Genomic DNA, 18,809 nt, shown 5'->3' on the forward strand with positions numbered 1-18,809 from the left:
TTTCTCTCTCTCTTTCTCTCTCTCTCGTTCTCTCTCTCTCTCTCTTTCCTCTCTCTCTCTCTCCCTCTCTCTTTCTCTCTCTCTTCTCCCTCTCTCTCTCTCTATCTCTCCCCCTATCTCTCTCTCTTTCTCTCTCTTCTCTTTACTCTTCTTCTCCTCTCCTCTCTCCCTCTTCTCTGTCTCTCTCTCCCTCTCCTCTTTTCTCTCTCTCTCCTCTTTCTCTTCTACCCTCTTTTCTCTCCTCTCCATCTCTCTCTCTCTACTTTCTCTCTCTCTCTTTCTCTCTTTCTCTCTCTCTCCCTCTCTCCCACTCTCTCTCTTTCTCCCTCTCCTCTTTTTCTCGCTGGTCTCTCTTTAGACTTAGTCCATAAACAGGGTTAATTCACACTGATACATACATAATGATTGTGTCACTACCAACAGCTCAGCTGGAGTTGACAGTGACATCACTGATGTGACAGTGTGACTGTTTGTTTGTGATATTTGTCATAACATAACTATATGCCTCCTGTTGTGGCAGATTGAAACAGTTTGACAACGTGAGGACAGTGAGAGCTCAGCACTCACCACCAATGGTATAGTCCTCCATGTGTATTATTTGTCATGTATACCAAGGCTTGGAGAAGGAATAGAGGGGACAACTTTCAACATTCAATATTTCTCAGAAGTGAAGAATCAGCAGTCTTCTTTGATAAACCCTCCTCTTTCTCTCATTCATTTGTTTTCTTCTCCTTCACCAAATGTGTGTGTGTGTGTCTGTGTGTGTGTGTCGCTCACTCAAGTCCAACACCAAAATGAGAGTGTGGAGATGAATGTCATTTGAAGAGTGGGTGTACGTGTGTGCAATCTTCTATACATGCGTATGTGTGTGTATGTAGAGCGTAGAGCTCAAACGAACTCCCCCATGGCGTTGCCCAAAGCCCGATGGGGAAATGAATGGGTTTTTTTGTAGGGTTTTTGGATTAACACCGAATATAAGATTTGTGGTAAACACGGGATTAAGAGATCTTGTACATTTGTTCTGTGAATCATTTATGTAATCAAAACAAGCACATAAATCACATAAAGGCTTCATAATTCATAAAGGTCATGTTAACTAAATTCTATTATCTTCCAGAACAAAACGTATAAGATCTCCTAAGTCTGTGTTTACCTCCAACCTTATTTTGGGCGTTTATCCCAAAACCCCATTCTTTCCCCATGACTTTTCCCCATGGGAATGGCTGAACAAACCAGAGGTAACTCACTACAAACAGGCTCTAATCAGTCTCCTTTTGCTTTCATCCCCCTATCCCCTGATCCCCTGATCCCCCTATCCCCTGATCCCCCTATCCCCTGATCCCCTGATCCCCCCTATCCCCTGATCCCCTGATCCCCTGATCCCTGATCCCCTGATCCCTTGTCTATCTTTCGTTCAATATTCCTTGTCCTTTCTGGCCATCTCACTTTCTGTCTCAGGGGAAGCGGGAGAGGAGAGAGGGAAGGGGAGAAAGTGAGGGAGATGGAGGGAGGGATATGGAGAGAGGGAAGGGGATAAAGTGAGGGAGATGGAGAGAGGGAGATGGAGAGAGGGAAGGGGAGAAAGTGAGGGAGATGGAGAGAGGGAGATGGAAAGAGGGAAGGGGAGAAAGTGAGGGATGGAGAGAGGGAAGGGGAGAAAGTGAGGGAGATGGGGAGAGGGAGATGGAGAGAGGGAAGGGGAGAAAGTGAGGGAGATGGAGAGAGGGAAGGGGAGAAAGTGAGGGAGATGGAGAGAGGGAAGGGGAGAATGTGAGGGATGGAGAGAGGGAGATGGAGAGAGGGAAGGGGAGAAAGTGAGGGAGATGGGGAGAGGGGAGATGGAGAGAGGGAAGGGGAGAAAGTGAGGGAGATGGAGAGAGGGAAGGGGAGAAAGTGAGGGAGATGGAGAGAGGGAAGGGGAGAAAGTGAGGGAGATGGAGAGAGGGAAGGGGAGAAAGTGAGGGAGATGGAGAGAGGGAAGGGGAGAATGTGAGGGAGATGGAGAGAGGGAAGGGGAGAATGTGAGGAAGATGGAGAGAGGGAAGGGGAGAATGTGAGGGAGATGGAGAGAGGGAGATGGAGAGAGGGAAGGGGGAATACGTGCATGGTGGTTAAAACATGGTCATTTGTCATTGGTTGAAGGCTTAAGAAAGACTAGTCAACCTTTTCAGCCTATTCCCACCAGACACAGGAGGGAGAAAACCCCAGCTAACACACACACACACACACACACACACACGTAGAAGTGGTAGGTGTAGATGACATTGGGGCGATACAGAGGGTCACAGTTATCCAAAAAAGAAAGAGATATAGGTAGAGATGAAGAGAGAGAGTGGAAAAAACAGAAAAGCAGAGAGAAAGAAAGGTGAGAAAGGGTGATAGGTGCTCGCTCTCCATCCTCTCTAGTGAAGTGATTTTACATTTATCTCTAACAATTATGCAATCCCAGTTTCACATATTTTTTCCTCTCTCCACTTTCCTCTGCACTCTCTCTCTCTCTCTGACCTTTTCATGTTGCTCCTTCTGCTTGTTCCTACACCAGACTGTACGTTCTCACACCAGACTGTACGTTCTCACACCAGACTGTACATTCCTACACCAGACTTTACGTTCTCACACCAGACTGTACGTTCCTACACCAGACTGTACGTTCTCACACCAGACTGTACGTTCTCACACCAGACTGTACGTTCTCACACCAGACTGTACGTTCTCACACCAGACTTTACGTTCTCACACCAGACTGTACGTTCTCACACCAGACTGTACGTTCTCACACCAGACTGTATGTTCCTACACCAGACTGTACGTTCCTACACCAGACTGTACGTTCCTACACCAGACTGTACGTTCTCACACCATACTGTATGTTCTCACACCAGACTGTATGTTCTCACACCAGACTGTACGTTCCTACACCAGACTGTACATTCTCACACCAGACTGTACATTCCTACACCAGACTGTACATTCCTACACCAGACTGTACGTTCTCACACCAGACTGTACATTCTCACACCAGACTGTACGTTCTCACACCAGACTGTACGTTCTCACACCAGACTGTACGTTCTCACACCAGACTGTACATTCTCACACCAGACTGTACATTCCTACACCAGACTGTACATTCCTACACCAGACTGTACATTCTCACACCAGACTGTATGTTCCTACACCAGACTGTACATTCCTACACCAGACTGTACATTCTCACACCAGACTGTATGTTCCTACACCAGACTGTACATTCCTACACCAGACTGTACATTCTCACACCAGACTGTATGTTCCTACACCAGACTGTACATTCTCACACCAGACTGTACATTCCTACACCAGACTGTACGTTCTCACACCAGACTGTACATTCCTACACCAGACTGTACATTCTCACACCAGACTGTATGTTCTCACACCAGACTGTACATTCCTACACCAGACTGTATGTTCCTACACCAGACTGTACATTCCTACACCAGACTGTACATTCCTACACCAGACTGTATGTTCTCACACCAGACTGTACGTTCTCACACCAGACTGTACATTCCTACACCAGACTGTACATTCCTACACCAGACTGTATGTTCTCACACCAGACTGTACATTCCTACACCAGACTGTACGTTCTCACACCAGACTGTACATTCTCACACCAGACTGTACATTCTCACACCAGACTGTACATTCTCACACCAGACTGTACATTCTCACACCAGACTGTACATTCTCACACCAGACTGTACATTCTCACACCAGACTGTACGTTCTCACACAAGACTGTATGTTCTCACACCAGACTGTACATTCCTACACCAGACTGTACATTCCTACACCAGACTGTATGTTCTCACACCAGACTGTACATTCCTACACCAGACTGTACGTTCTCACACCAGACTGTATGTTCTCACACCAGACTGTACGTTCTCACACCAGACTGTATGTTCTCACACCAGACTGTACGTTCCTACACCAGACTGTACATTCTCACACCAGACTGTATGTTCTCACACCAGACTGTACATTCCTACACCAGACTGTATGTTCTCACACCAGACTGTACGTTCTCACACCAGACTGTACATTCTCACACCAGACTGTACATTCTCACACCAGACTTTACGTTCTCACACCAGACTGTACATTCTCACACCAGACTGTACATTCTCACACCAGACTGTATGTTCTCACACCAGACTGTACATTCCTACACAAGACCGTATGTTCTCACACCAGACTGTACATTCCTACACCAGACTGTACATTCTTACACCAGACTGTATGTTCTCACACCAGACTGTACATTCTCACACCAGACTGTATGTTCTCACACCAGACTGTACATTCTCACACCAGACTGTATGTTCTCACACCAGACTGTACATTCTCACACCAGACTGTACATACTCACACCAGACTACATTCCTACACCAGACTGTACATTCTCACACCAGACTGTACGTTCTCACACCAGACTGTACATTCTCACACCAGACTGTACATACTCACACCAGACTACATTCCTACACCAGACTGTACGTTCTCACACCAGACTGTACATACTCACACCAGACTGTACATTCCTACACCAGACTGTACGTTCCTACACCAGACTGTACGTTCCTACACCAGACTGTACATTCTCACACCAGACTGTACGTTCCTACACCAGACTGTACGTTCCTACACCAGACTGTACGTTCCTACACCAGACTGTACATTCTCACACCAGACTGTACATTCCTACACCAGACTGTACATTCCTACACCAGACTGTACGTTCTCACACCAGACTGTATGTTCTCACACCAGACTGTACGTTCTCACACCAGACTGTACATTCCTACACCAGACTGTACATTCCTACACCAGACTGTATGTTCTCACACCAGACTGTACATTCCTACACCAGACTGTACGTTCTCACACCAGACTGTACATTCTCACACCAGACTGTACATTCTCACACCAGACTGTACATTCTCACACCAGACTGTACATTCTCACACCAGACTGTACATTCTCACACCAGACTGTACATTCTCACACCAGACTGTACGTTCTCACACAAGACTGTATGTTCTCACACCAGACTGTACATTCCTACACCAGACTGTACATTCCTACACCAGACTGTATGTTCTCACACCAGACTGTACATTCCTACACCAGACTGTACGTTCTCACACCAGACTGTATGTTCTCACACCAGACTGTACGTTCTCACACCAGACTGTATGTTCTCACACCAGACTGTACGTTCCTACACCAGACTGTACATTCTCACACCAGACTGTATGTTCTCACACCAGACTGTACATTCCTACACCAGACTGTATGTTCTCACACCAGACTGTACGTTCTCACACCAGACTGTACATTCTCACACCAGACTGTACATTCTCACACCAGACTTTACGTTCTCACACCAGACTGTACATTCTCACACCAGACTGTACATTCTCACACCAGACTGTATGTTCTCACACCAGACTGTACATTCTCACACCAGACTGTACATTCCTACACCAGACTGTACATTCCTACACCAGACTGTACGTTCTCACACCAGACTGTATGTTCTCACACCAGACTGTACGTTCTCACACCAGACTGTACATTCCTACACCAGACTGTACATTCCTACACCAGACTGTATGTTCTCACACCAGACTGTACATTCCTACACCAGACTGTACGTTCTCACACCAGACTGTACATTCTCACACCAGACTGTACATTCTCACACCAGACTGTACATTCTCACACCAGACTGTACATTCTCACACCAGACTGTACATTCTCACACCAGACTGTACATTCTCACACCAGACTGTACGTTCTCACACAAGACTGTATGTTCTCACACCAGACTGTACATTCCTACACCAGACTGTACATTCCTACACCAGACTGTATGTTCTCACACCAGACTGTACATTCCTACACCAGACTGTACGTTCTCACACCAGACTGTATGTTCTCACACCAGACTGTACGTTCTCACACCAGACTGTATGTTCTCACACCAGACTGTACGTTCCTACACCAGACTGTACATTCTCACACCAGACTGTATGTTCTCACACCAGACTGTACATTCCTACACCAGACTGTATGTTCTCACACCAGACTGTACGTTCTCACACCAGACTGTACATTCTCACACCAGACTGTACATTCTCACACCAGACTTTACGTTCTCACACCAGACTGTACATTCTCACACCAGACTGTACATTCTCACACCAGACTGTATGTTCTCACACCAGACTGTACATTCCTACACAAGACCGTATGTTCTCACACCAGACTGTACATTCCTACACCAGACTGTACATTCTTACACCAGACTGTATGTTCTCACACCAGACTGTACATTCTCACACCAGACTGTATGTTCTCACACCAGACTGTACATTCTCACACCAGACTGTATGTTCTCACACCAGACTGTACATTCTCACACCAGACTGTACATACTCACACCAGACTACATTCCTACACCAGACTGTACATTCTCACACCAGACTGTACGTTCTCACACCAGACTGTACATTCTCACACCAGACTGTACATACTCACACCAGACTACATTCCTACACCAGACTGTACGTTCTCACACCAGACTGTACATACTCACACCAGACTGTACATTCCTACACCAGACTGTACGTTCCTACACCAGAATGTACGTTCCTACACCAGACTGTACATTCTCACACCAGACTGTACGTTCCTACACCAGACTGTACGTTCCTACACCAGACTGTACGTTCCTACACCAGACTGTACATTCTCACACCAGACTGTACATTCCTACACCAGACTGTACATTCCTACACCAGACTGTACGTTCTCACACCAGACTGTACATTCTCACACCAGACTGTACGTTCTCACACCAGACTGTACGTTCTCACACCAGACTGTACGTTCTCACACCAGACTGTACATTCTCACACCAGACCGTATGTTCTCACACCAGACTGTACATTCCTACACCAGACTGTACATTCCTACACCAGACTGTACGTTCTCACACCAGACTGTACATTCTCACACCAGACTGTATGTTCCTACACCAGACTGTACATTCTCACACCAGACTGTACATTCCTACACCAGACTGTACGTTCTCACACCAGACTGTACATTCCTACACCAGACTGTACATTCTCACACCAGACTGTATGTTCTCACACCAGACTGTACATTCCTACACCAGACTGTATGTTCCTACACCAGACTGTACATTCCTACACCAGACTGTACATTCCTACACCAGACTGTATGTTCTCACACCAGACTGTACGTTCTCACACCAGACTGTACATTCCTACACCAGACTGTACATTCCTACACCAGACTGTATGTTCTCACACCAGACTGTACATTCCTACACCAGACTGTACGTTCTCACACCAGACTGTACATTCTCACACCAGACTGTACATTCTCACACCAGACTGTACATTCTCACACCAGACTGTACATTCTCACACCAGACTGTACATTCTCACACCAGACTGTACATTCTCACACCAGACTGTACGTTCTCACACAAGACTGTATGTTCTCACACCAGACTGTACATTCTCACACCAGACTGTATGTTCTCACACCAGACTGTACATTCTCACACCAGACTGTATGTTCTCACACCAGACTGTACATTCTCACACCAGACTGTACATACTCACACCAGACTACATTCCTACACCAGACTGTACATTCTCACACCAGACTGTACGTTCTTACACCAGACTGTACATTCTCACACCAGACTGTACATACTCACACCAGACTACATTCCTACACCAGACTGTACGTTCTCACACCAGACTGTACATACTCACACCAGACTGTACATTCCTACACCAGACTGTACGTTCCTACACCAGACTGTACATTCCTACACCAGACTGTACATTCCTACACCAGACTGTACATTCCTACACCAGACTGTACGTTCCTACACCAGACTGTACATTCCTACACCAGACTGTACATTCTCACACCAGACTGTACGTTCTCACACCAGACTGTACATTCTCACACCAGACTGTACATACTCACACCAGACTACATTCCTACACCAGACTGTACGTTCTCACACCAGACTGTACATACTCACACCAGACTGTACATTCCTACACCAGACTACATTCCTACACCAGACTGTACGTTCCTACACCAGACTGTACATACTCACACCAGACTACATTCCTACACCAGACTGTACGTTCCTACACCAGACTGTATGTAGAAATACATTGTATCTATTGAATGTCACTGAAGTAGACGTACTGTATATTGTTATATAGATGTACTATGGATAATGATATAGGCTGACATTGATAAACTACCTGCATTTATACTGAAGCCCTATGTGCCTTCGTGTGTGTGTGTGTGTGTGTGTGTTTGTGCGTGTGTGTGTGTGTGTGTGTCACTACCTGCTTGTGCCTGTGTCCAGGCATGTATGTGTACATGATTGAGTATTACAAGGTGTTGTCAAGAAAAGCAATTTGTTAGTGTCTCAGATGGTTTCTTTATCATGATGAATAGTAGCAGGACCCTATAGAAAGCCTACCACCCTCTCCTTCCTTCCCTTCTCTCCTCTCCAATTCTCTCCTCTCCTGTCCTCCTCTCTCCCCCCTTCCCCTCTCCTCTCTTCTCCTATCCTCCTCTCTCCTCCCTTCCCTTCCCCTCTCCTCTTCTCTCCTCTCCAATTCTCTCCTCTCCTCTCCTCCTCTCTCCTTCCTTCCCCTCTCCTCTCCTCTCCTCCCATCTCCTCTTCCCTCCCCTCTCCAATTCTCTCTTCTCCTATCCTCCTCTCTCCTCCCTTCCCTTCCCCTCTCCTCTTCTCTCCTCTCCAATTCTCTCCTCTCCTGTCCTCCTCTCTCCCCCTTCCCCTCTCCTCTCTGTTCCTATCCTCCACTCTCCTCCCTTCCCTTCCCTTCCCCTCTCCTCTTCTCTCCTCTCCAATTCTCTCCTCTCCTGTCCTCCTCTCTCCCCCCTTCCCCTCTCCTCTCTGCTCCTATCCTCCTCTCTCCTCCCTTCCCCTCTCCTCTTCTCTCCTCTCCTCTCCTCCTCTCTCCTCCCTTCCCCTCTCCTCTCCTCTCCTCTCCTCTCCTCTCCTCTCCTCTCCTCTCCTCTCCTCTCCTCTCCTCTCCTCTCCTCTCCTCTCCTCTCCTCTCCTCTCCTCTCCTCTCCTCTCCTCTCCTCTCCTCTCCTCCCTTCCCCTCTCCTCTCCTCTCCTCCCATCTCCTCTCCTATTCTCTCCTACAAAGCCCATAATCCATTTTGCCTCTACTTGTCGGGTCTGTATGGGGCAGACACGGAGATGGAGAGAAGAGAAAAGAAATGCGATGGAGAGGGATAGAGAGCATTTTCTTTGGGAGGTATCTCTACCTGAGACGTGATTGATAGTTTCTATTCAGCAGTCATGAAGTCTGCCTTATACACCACTAAAGTAGTGATTTAGTCAGACAGCATAGGCAGCAGCTCTATAGAGTTGAGATGAAGTAATGAAGTCATCAAATAAAACAAACGTAATATACACAACAGCTGATAAGTGATAAGCAGTAGTGGGCAGTCACTGCCATCATGGGACTTTTATTCATTGTTTATTAGGTGTTGTTACAGTATTCAACCCACATAATGGACAGTGACTTTAATGTCAAATAAAAAATAATCACACCATCTGTCTGTTAGCTGGTGAAGTGATCTCCTGCACTCTGCCCTCTGCTGGACACAGACAGAAGTGCAGCCACCTGGCACCTGTCTAAAGGACATAGGAGCAAGAGGACACTCCTATCAATCGCTGTCCATTGGCTATAAGGTGTTCATTGAGTTGATTTGAGTCTGTAAGTGTGATGGTGAAAGGGAGGGAGTAGTATGTGTCTGTTTAAAGTGGTAGCTCCGGTATCAACCCTTCTGTCTGCCTGTGTTCATTCTACTGTATGTTACTCTGTGACTGTGTTCATTCTACTGTATGTTACTCTGTGACTGTGTTCATTCTACTGTATGTTACTCTGTGACTGTGTTCATTCTACTGTATGTTACTCTGTGACTGTGTTCATTCTACTGTATGTTACTCTGTGACTGTGTTCATTCTACTGTATGTTACTCTGTGACTGTGTTCATTCTACTGTATGTTACTCTGTGACTGTGTTCATTCTACTGTATGTTACTCTGTGACTGTGTTCATTCTACTGTGTTACTCTGTGACTGTGTTCATTCTACTGTGTTACTCTGTGACTGTGTTCCTCAACTAGGTTTGGCCTCGCGCCAAATTTCCTCTGAGCTAATAGTCAGCGGGCCAGAACATAATTAGTATTTAATATTAGCACAATTAATTGGTCCACACTACAAATTGAACAACATTTTTAACACATCTGATTAGTGCATAATACATTTGGTGACGATGACATAATCATTTTTTATCTGATTATGCTCATAAAATCACCATGTCTCTATTCAATTATTATGTTTGTCTATTTCTCTGTGAGAAAGCTTGAGTTGTTCAATTTGGACTTGTCCTCTGGAAGACTACTGCACTTCAGCACACTGAAGAACCGACAGGCAGAGGGACCAGGCTGCAGCATCGTCACAGAGCTGATGGAAGACTTCAGCACACTGAAGAACCGACAGGCAGAGGGACCAGGCTGCAGCATCGTCACAGAGCTGATGGAAGACTTCAGCACACTGAAGAACCGACAGGCAGAGGGACCAGGCTGCAGCATCGTCACAGAGCTGATGGAAGACTTCAGCACGCTGAAGAACCGGCAGGCAGAGGGACCAGGCTGCAGCATCGTCACAGAGCTGATGGAAGACTTCAGCACACTGAAGAACCGACAGGCAGAGGTACCAGGCCACAGCATGTCTGCCCAAGGATATCATTGTGTTTGTACGTGATCCTCTCACAGTCCGCCCAGGTGGAGAATTCTCCTCCCTCACTAAGAAAACGATACCCTCGCTGGATGAGGCCGCAATTGAAACTGAGCTGCCTGAATTCCAGACATCGAGCCACATCAGAGATGCGTGTCCCTGTGTGCGTTGTGGGTGGCTCAGAGGAACACAGTACCATGAAGAAACTGACATTTTATGTTCTAACAATGTTTGGATCGACTTACACCTGCTAGTCCTCATACTCCTCTATGAACACAATATAGACTTATGACAGGAACCGGCTTTCACATACAGTAAGTCAATGGAGGACTGCCTGCACATCAACATCACATCCCTCTCACCCGACATCCACAAGATCGTGTCGGAGGGGAAATGCAACTCTTCCCTGTGAAGAAGTAACTTAGTGTCCTATATGACTGTATTTAGTAAATACTAACATTATTGTGAGTGTTTATCCAGGGATATTTAGGTCTCCAGCTGACAGTATGTTCTGTTTGTCTGTTGTTACAGGAGCAGTCTATCCCCAGTCATTCAGACACAGACCTGTTTTTCTTTAAAGGGTTGTTTTATGTAGGATGTTTTGGGCCAGATGTAAGTAGGTCTAATAAAAACATCCCTCTTCTATTCGGCCATCTATTTGTTTCTTGTGAAAGACGTTGTTAAGCCTCATAGCCTCATAGCCAGTCAAGTTATTTTATATAGGCCTAGGCTTGGAAGAAATAGACTCCAATTAAGCCCTCTTGTTGTTTGTAAAGTCAAATTAAAATGAAGAGTATTGTTGAAATGAATTACTCGAATGGAGTTTTTCTCCGTGTGTTGCTGTGCAGCAGTTGCTTAACGAGTTAGATGTGTTTTCAGCACCAGGCGCTGTTCACCTCCTGTTGATTGCGCTGTGGTTGCAGCTTTACGTTTCAGCACCACAAAATGGTCCGCTGCCTGCTTTATTAGTTGCCTGTCGAATAACTTCCTTCTTGGGACAATGCATTTGTGAGTTTTTGCATCTCTGGTCTGAGATTTATTTATATTTTTTATGGAAAATTATTCATACTTACATTGGGGGGCTTTGGGTGGCCAAATAATATTGCTGGTGGGCCAGATTTGGCCGCAGGCCACGAGTTGGGTAACCCTGCTCTAGACAGTCTCTATGAGCTGTGGTTATTGACTGTCTCTCTGAGCTGTGGATCACGACAGTCTCTATGAGCTGTGGATCACGATAGTCTCTATGAGCTGTGGATCACGATAGTCTCTATGAGCTGTGGATCACGATAGTCTCTATGAGCTGTGGATCCAGACCGTCTCTATGAGCTGTGGATCACGACAGTCTCTATGAACGGTGGATCCAGACAGTCTCTATGAGCTGTGGATCACGACAGTCTCTATGAGCTGTGGATCACGACAGTCTCTATGAGCTGTGGATCCAGACCGTCTCTATGAGCTGTGGATCACGACAGTCTCTATGAACGGTGGATCCAGACAGTCTCTATGAGCTGTGGATCCAGACAGTCTCTATGAGCTGTGGATCACGACAGTCTCTATGAGCTGTGGATCCAGACAGTCTCTATGAGCTGTGGATCACAACAGTCTCTATGAGCTGTGGATCCAGGCAGTCTCTATGAGCTGTGGATCCAGACAGTCTCTATGAGCTGTGGATCCAGACAGTCTCTATGAGCTGTGGATCCAGACAGTCTCTATGAGCTGTGGTTATTGACTGTCTCTCTGAGCTGTGGATCACGACAGTCTCTATGAGCTGTGGATCACGATAGTCTCTATGAGCTGTGGATCACGATAGTCTCTATGAGCTGTGGATCACGATAGTCTCTATGAGCTGTGGATCCAGACCGTCTCTATGAGCTGTGGATCACGACAGTCTCTATGAACGGTGGATCCAGACAGTCTCTATGAGCTGTGGATCACGACAGTCTCTATGAGCTGTGGATCACGACAGTCTCTATGAGCTGTGGATCCAGACCGTCTCTATGAGCTGTGGATCACGACAGTCTCTATGAACGGTGGATCCAGACAGTCTCTATGAGCTGTGGATCCAGACAGTCTCTATGAGCTGTGGATCACGACAGTCTCTATGAGCTGTGGATCCAGACAGTCTCTATGAGCTGTGGATCACAACAGTCTCTATGAGCTGTGGATCCAGGCAGTCTCTATGAGCTGTGGATCCAGACAGTCTCTATGAGCTGTGGATCCAGACAGTCTCTATGAGCTGTGGATCCAGACAGTCTCTATGAGCTGTGGATCACAACAGTCTCTATGAGCTGTGGATCACACCAGTCTCTATGAGCTGTGGATACAGACAGTCTCTATGAGCTGTGGATCCAGACAGTCTCTATGAGCTGTGGATCCAGTTGGTCTCTATGAGCTGTGGATCCGGACAGTCTCTATGAGCTCAGCTGCCTATCTGACTGTTAGATAGCCGCAGTGTCCTCTGCCCTCTTTCTACCTCTCTCCCTTTTCCTCCCACTCCCTCTTTCCGCTTCTCGCTTTCTTTGTCTTTCCCTCTCTTCGCTCCACCCTCCCTCTCTCTCCTTTCCTGTTTTCCTCTCATCTGTCCCTCCCTCTTTTCTTTCCTGCTCTCCTCTCATATCTCTCTCTCTCTCTCTTTTCAATCTTCTCTGTCTTTGATAAACATGCTTTGTCACATTCCTGTGATTCACCCCTCTGTCTCTCGCTCGCTCTTTTTCTCTATCGCTCTCTTTTCTCCCCGTTCACCCCCCTTCTTGTTGTCTTTCTCTCTATTTTCTATCTTGTGCTCTCACCCCCACCCTCTTTCTCTCCCTCACACATTCTCTCACTCCACCTCCCTCTCTCTATCTCTCTCTCTCTCTCACTCCACCTCCCTCTCTATCTCTCTCTCTCTCTCATATGTACTTGCTTGCTTGCCCCCCCCCCTCAGTTGTCTCTCTCTCTCGCGCGCTCTCTCCGTGGCACTAGCGGAGTCTGCTACCAGTCTCAGCCATGTGCACACAGAGGATGAAGCTCCCTCTCTACATCTCTTCTCCTAGAAGAGGCTGAAAGGCGCTATCTCTTTTCCTCAGCATCCATCTATCCATCTCTTTCCGCTCAGAGGAGGACTGAGCAAATGAGGGAGCAAGGTAAACAAGGGAATAGAAGAAGACAAAAATAAGGAGTGTAGCGGAGACGTTGAGCGTGAATCTCTCCCTCTGATCTCAGGGCTGGCAGGCAGCGGAGGGCTGATTAGCCCAGAATGTGTGTTTGTGAGATCAGGGGTGTGTGTGTGTTTTGGCTCATTCCACTGTGTGTGAGTGTGTCGGCGCTCTGCTCTCACGCTCCGCTGCTGGATTGTGTTTAACGGACCTTACTGGACAGAGAGAGGAGAAAAGGAGGGAGCGAAAAAGGAAGAGTGAAGAGGAAAGAGGATACTATAAAAGGACTGGTGACGACTAAATAGAGGAGGAGAGAAGAATAGACAGATCTGTGGAGGAATGATGCATCACTCAGGCAACATCGGGAGGTCGAAGACCCTCTCTCACTCTCATGAGACAGGTAAGATCCTTGGTTCACTCCTCTTGAACTCCCATACTGTAGTGAGGCACGGATCTCAGAGTGAATTCCTGGTCTCCCAGTACCGCTCTGGTCTCTCTCTCTCTCTCTCTCTCTCTCTCTCTCTCTCTCTCTCTCTCTCTCTCACACACGCACAAACACACACATACACACACACACACACACACAGCCAAGGGGCTTTAAAACATGAGCCTCTCGCTCACGTACATTTAGCCCAGTGCTCTAACCCCTGATGCTCTGTTTGAAGGACATACTCTAGAGATGATCCCAGAGATTGGAGATTAGATGTGTAGGTGGATGTCTCTCTGTGTGTGCGTGTGTGTGCGTGTGTGTGTGTGTGTGTGTGTGTGTGTGTGTGTGTGTGTGTGTGTGTGTGTGTGTGTGTGTGTGTGTGTGTGTGTGTGTGTGTGTGTGTGTGTGTGTGTGTGTGTGTGTGTGTGTGTGTGTGTGTGTGTGTACACGTCTGGTTAAAGGCCCACTCGATTTTCTTCTGTTTTATATTTTCACACTATGAGGATGGAGTAATACTGTGACCTTGTGAAAATGATGATGTTTTGAAAAGACCATCTGAAATGTCAGCCTGTTTCAGTAGGATGACACTTTGGCCTGCCTGGTGACATCACCAACCGGTAAATTAGTTAGAAAGAGAGTTCCATACCTCTCTGCCAATAAGAGATAGTTTTCAGTTTCCCTCCCAGCTCAGACCACTCCCAGACAGTCCCAGCTAAATATTGCTTGAGAAATTGCACCTTTGACATTTAGGTTCTTCATGGGAGGAGTCTGTTTCTGTGTGTGAGCCTGTGTGTGTGTGTGTGTGTGTGTGTGTGTGTGTGTATGCATCTGTGTGTTAGCCCCTACCTTCCAGTGAGCGTTGAGATTGACAGTAATTCCATTGATTGACAGCTAGCTGACAGCGGGTAGCTGATGTTCTCCAGCTTGCAGCCGTTCACACCATAAGTTATTCATGTTTGTGTTTTCAATATTTACAAGGTTTCCTGGGCTTCTGTCCTTCTCTAATTCACTGGCCTCGCTGTGATTGATTGAAGCGGCTGGCATGTTAGCTGTGATTTGCATGTGATTAAAAAAGCTAAGTGGACAATTTAGTGTGTGTACATTGCATCGTTCATTTGTGTATGGTGTGTGTGTGTGTGTGTGTGTGTGTGTGTGTGTGTGTGTGTGTGTGTGCGTGCGTGCGTGCGTGCGTGTGTGTGTGCATGCCCGTGCGTGTTGTGGAAGAGATTAAATGAGATTTGACCCTGAGGGAAAGGACACTCACACATCAGCCCAGTCTCTACATTGGTTGTCTGATGATTCTACAGACACAACTTGATGATAGGTGTCACAGTTAACCATGGTGACTAATTATCAGTTAGAACTTCTGACTATTCCTCTCTTTCTGTCTGTCTTTCTCTCAGTGTGAATCTACACTGGATCTACTATTATCGAGTTACTACTAAAATGATTGCTACCTCCAATATGATTCTCTCTCCCATAATGTCACTGGGTAGTCCACATGAGGTCTGTCATGCTGTGAGGACCCCTCCTCTGATTGACAAGTGTGTTCAATAGTTTATAAGTAGATACAGAAACAACACATGCAAATGAGTCAACAGTCCCTCTGTGAGAGAGAGAGGGAGAGATAGAGAGATAGGAAGGAGAGAGAGAGAGAGAGAGAGAGAGGGAGAGATAGAGAGATAGGAAGGAGAGAGAGAGAGGGAGAGATAGAGAGATAGGAAGGAGAGAGAGAGAGGGAGAGATAGAGAGATAGGAAGGAGAGAGAGAGAGGGAGACATAGAGTGATAGGAAGGAGAGAGAGAGAGGGAGAGATAGAAAGATAGGAAGGAGAGAGAGAGAGAGAAAGCAAGAGAGAGAGAGAGAGAGAGAGGGAGAGATAGAGAGATAGGAAGGAGAGAGAGAGAGAGAGAGAGAGAGAGAGAGAAAGGGAGAGAGATAGAGAGAGAAAGCAAGAGAGAGAGAGAAAGCAAGAGAGAGAGAGAGAGAGAGGGAGATGTTAATTGAAAAGATGGATGGCATTAACCCAGCAGCCCAGGGCCCCTCATCAGTCTATCATTAGAGGAGAATAGAGAGAGGGAGAGAAAAGGAGGAGAGTAGACATGATTATTATTCCATTATTGTTTTTAATAGCAGATGATTTATCATACATCATTCATAAATCATTTAGCAGGTGCAGAGTGGAAATATTATTCACTTCTCCATCTCTACTGGCTTCCTGCCATGGTCTTAGCTCAGACATAGCAAAGGTAGGGAGAGTGAATATATAAACACTCTCTCTCCATTCCAAGAGTAACTTCCATCTCTCCATCCTATCTCTCTCCCTCTGCTCCTCCATTAATTCTCTCTTTTTCTCTCATTCATTAATTAATTATCTCTTCTATATCTCTCGCTCTCTCTCATTAATTCTCTCTTCTCTCTCTCTTCTTGCTCTCTCTCATTAATTCTCTCTTTTCTCTCTCTCTCTCTTCTCGCTCTCTCTGTGTCAGACACTAGTTCCCCCTACTGGTGTTCAGAGGTACTGATGTTACCCAGCAACACACACACACACTTTTGACCTATGAATTCCTACTGTATATTCCTCTAAAACCCAATGGGACACATCACCAGGCACGGACACATACCCTACTGTATATTCCTCTAAAACCCAATGGGACACATCACCAGGCACGTACACATACCCAACTGTATATTCAGCAGGTCGCCCGTTATACAAGTCAGTATTGGACGTCCATCCATGTCTGAGGACGTTGGGAGATGACATATAAACTGGCCACTAGGGGCAACAGTGAGCTCTGTTACATTGAAGTAGGTTTCAGTTTTGCTAGGGCTTTGTGGATGGGGATGGTGGATGGGGATGGTGGATGGGGATGGGGGATGGGGATGGTGGATGGGATGGTGGATGGTGGATGGTGGATGGGGATGGTGGATGGGGATGGTGGATGGTGGATTGGGATGGTGGATGGTGGATGGGGATGGTGGATGGTGGATGGGGATGGTGGATGGTGGATGGTGGATGGTGGATGGGGATGGTGGATGGTGGATGGTGGATGGGGATGGTGGATGGTGGATGGGGATTGTGGATGGGGATGGTGGATGGGGGATGGTGGATGGGGATGGTGGATGGGGATGGTGGATGGTGGATGGGGATGGTGGATGGGGATGGTGGATGTGGATGGTGGATGGTGGATGGGGATGGTGGATGGGGATGGTGGATGGGGATGGTGGATGGGGCTGGTGGATGGGGATGGTGGATGGGCATAAGCATCTGTCTCTGTTTCTAAAGGTTGAAGTTAAAAAATAAATAAAAATCCTATCCCAAACCTTAACCACTACCTTAACCACTAAGAGTTCATACCTAACTTTAAGATTTCCAAGTTAAAGCCAAAACATAACCCTAACATAAAACATGTGGAGTTATTGCCTAAATTTAATTTGACATTTGCAACAACTTTGAAATGTTACATTTGAGAAACATGTATAAACGTCTAATTCTGACGTGAGACTGTGAGAACTGGTTGGTATATTCCCATTAAACCCAAGGTAAGGTTGACAGACACAGCATTAAAACCCAAGGTAAGGTTGAGAGACACAGCATTAAAACCCAAGATAAGGTTGACAGACACAGCTTTAAAACCCAAGGTAAGGTTGAGAGACACAGCATTAAACCCCAAGATAAGGTTGAGAGACACAGCATTAAAACCCAAGATAAGGTTGAGAGACACAGCATTAAACCCCAAGATAAGGTTGAGAGACACAGCATTAAAACCCAAGATAAGGTTGAGAGACACAGCATTAAAACCCAAGGTAAGGTTGAGAGACACAGCATTAAAACCCAAGATAAGGTTGAGAGACACAGCATTAAAACCCAAGGTAAGGTTGAGAGACACAGCATTAAAACCCAAGGTAAGGTTGAGAGAAACAGCATTAAAACCCAAGATAAGGTTGAGAGACACAGCATTAAAACCCAAGGTAAGGTTGAGAGACACAGCATTAAAACCCAAGGTAAGGTTGAGAGACACAGCATTAAAACCCAAGATAAGGTTGAGAGACACAGCATTAAAACCCAAGATAAGGTTGACAGACACAGCATTAAAACCCAAGGTAAGGTTGAGAGACACAGCATTAAAACCCAAGGTAAGGTTGAGAGACACAGCATTAAAACCCAAGGTAAGGTTGACAGACACAGCATTAAACCCCAAGATAAGGTTGAGAGACACAGCATTAAAACCCAAGGTAAGGTTGAGAGACACAGCATTAAAACCCAAGGTAAGGTTGAGAGACACAGCATTAAAACCCAAGATAAGGTTGAGAGACACAGCATTAAAACCCAAGGTAAGGTT

The 18,809-nt window shown here is 46.3% G+C and overlaps 1 pseudogene; it reads left to right on the plus strand.

The window, feature by feature from the left end:
- Positions 1 to 18,809, plus strand: part of LOC109910198 (teneurin-2-like) — a 331,746-nt pseudogene that overhangs the window by 49,426 nt on the left and 263,511 nt on the right.

Source organism: Oncorhynchus kisutch, linkage group LG19 (genome assembly GCF_002021735.2).
Source record: "Oncorhynchus kisutch isolate 150728-3 linkage group LG19, Okis_V2, whole genome shotgun sequence".
In the NCBI taxonomy this organism is placed as follows: domain Eukaryota; kingdom Metazoa; phylum Chordata; class Actinopteri; order Salmoniformes; family Salmonidae; genus Oncorhynchus; species Oncorhynchus kisutch.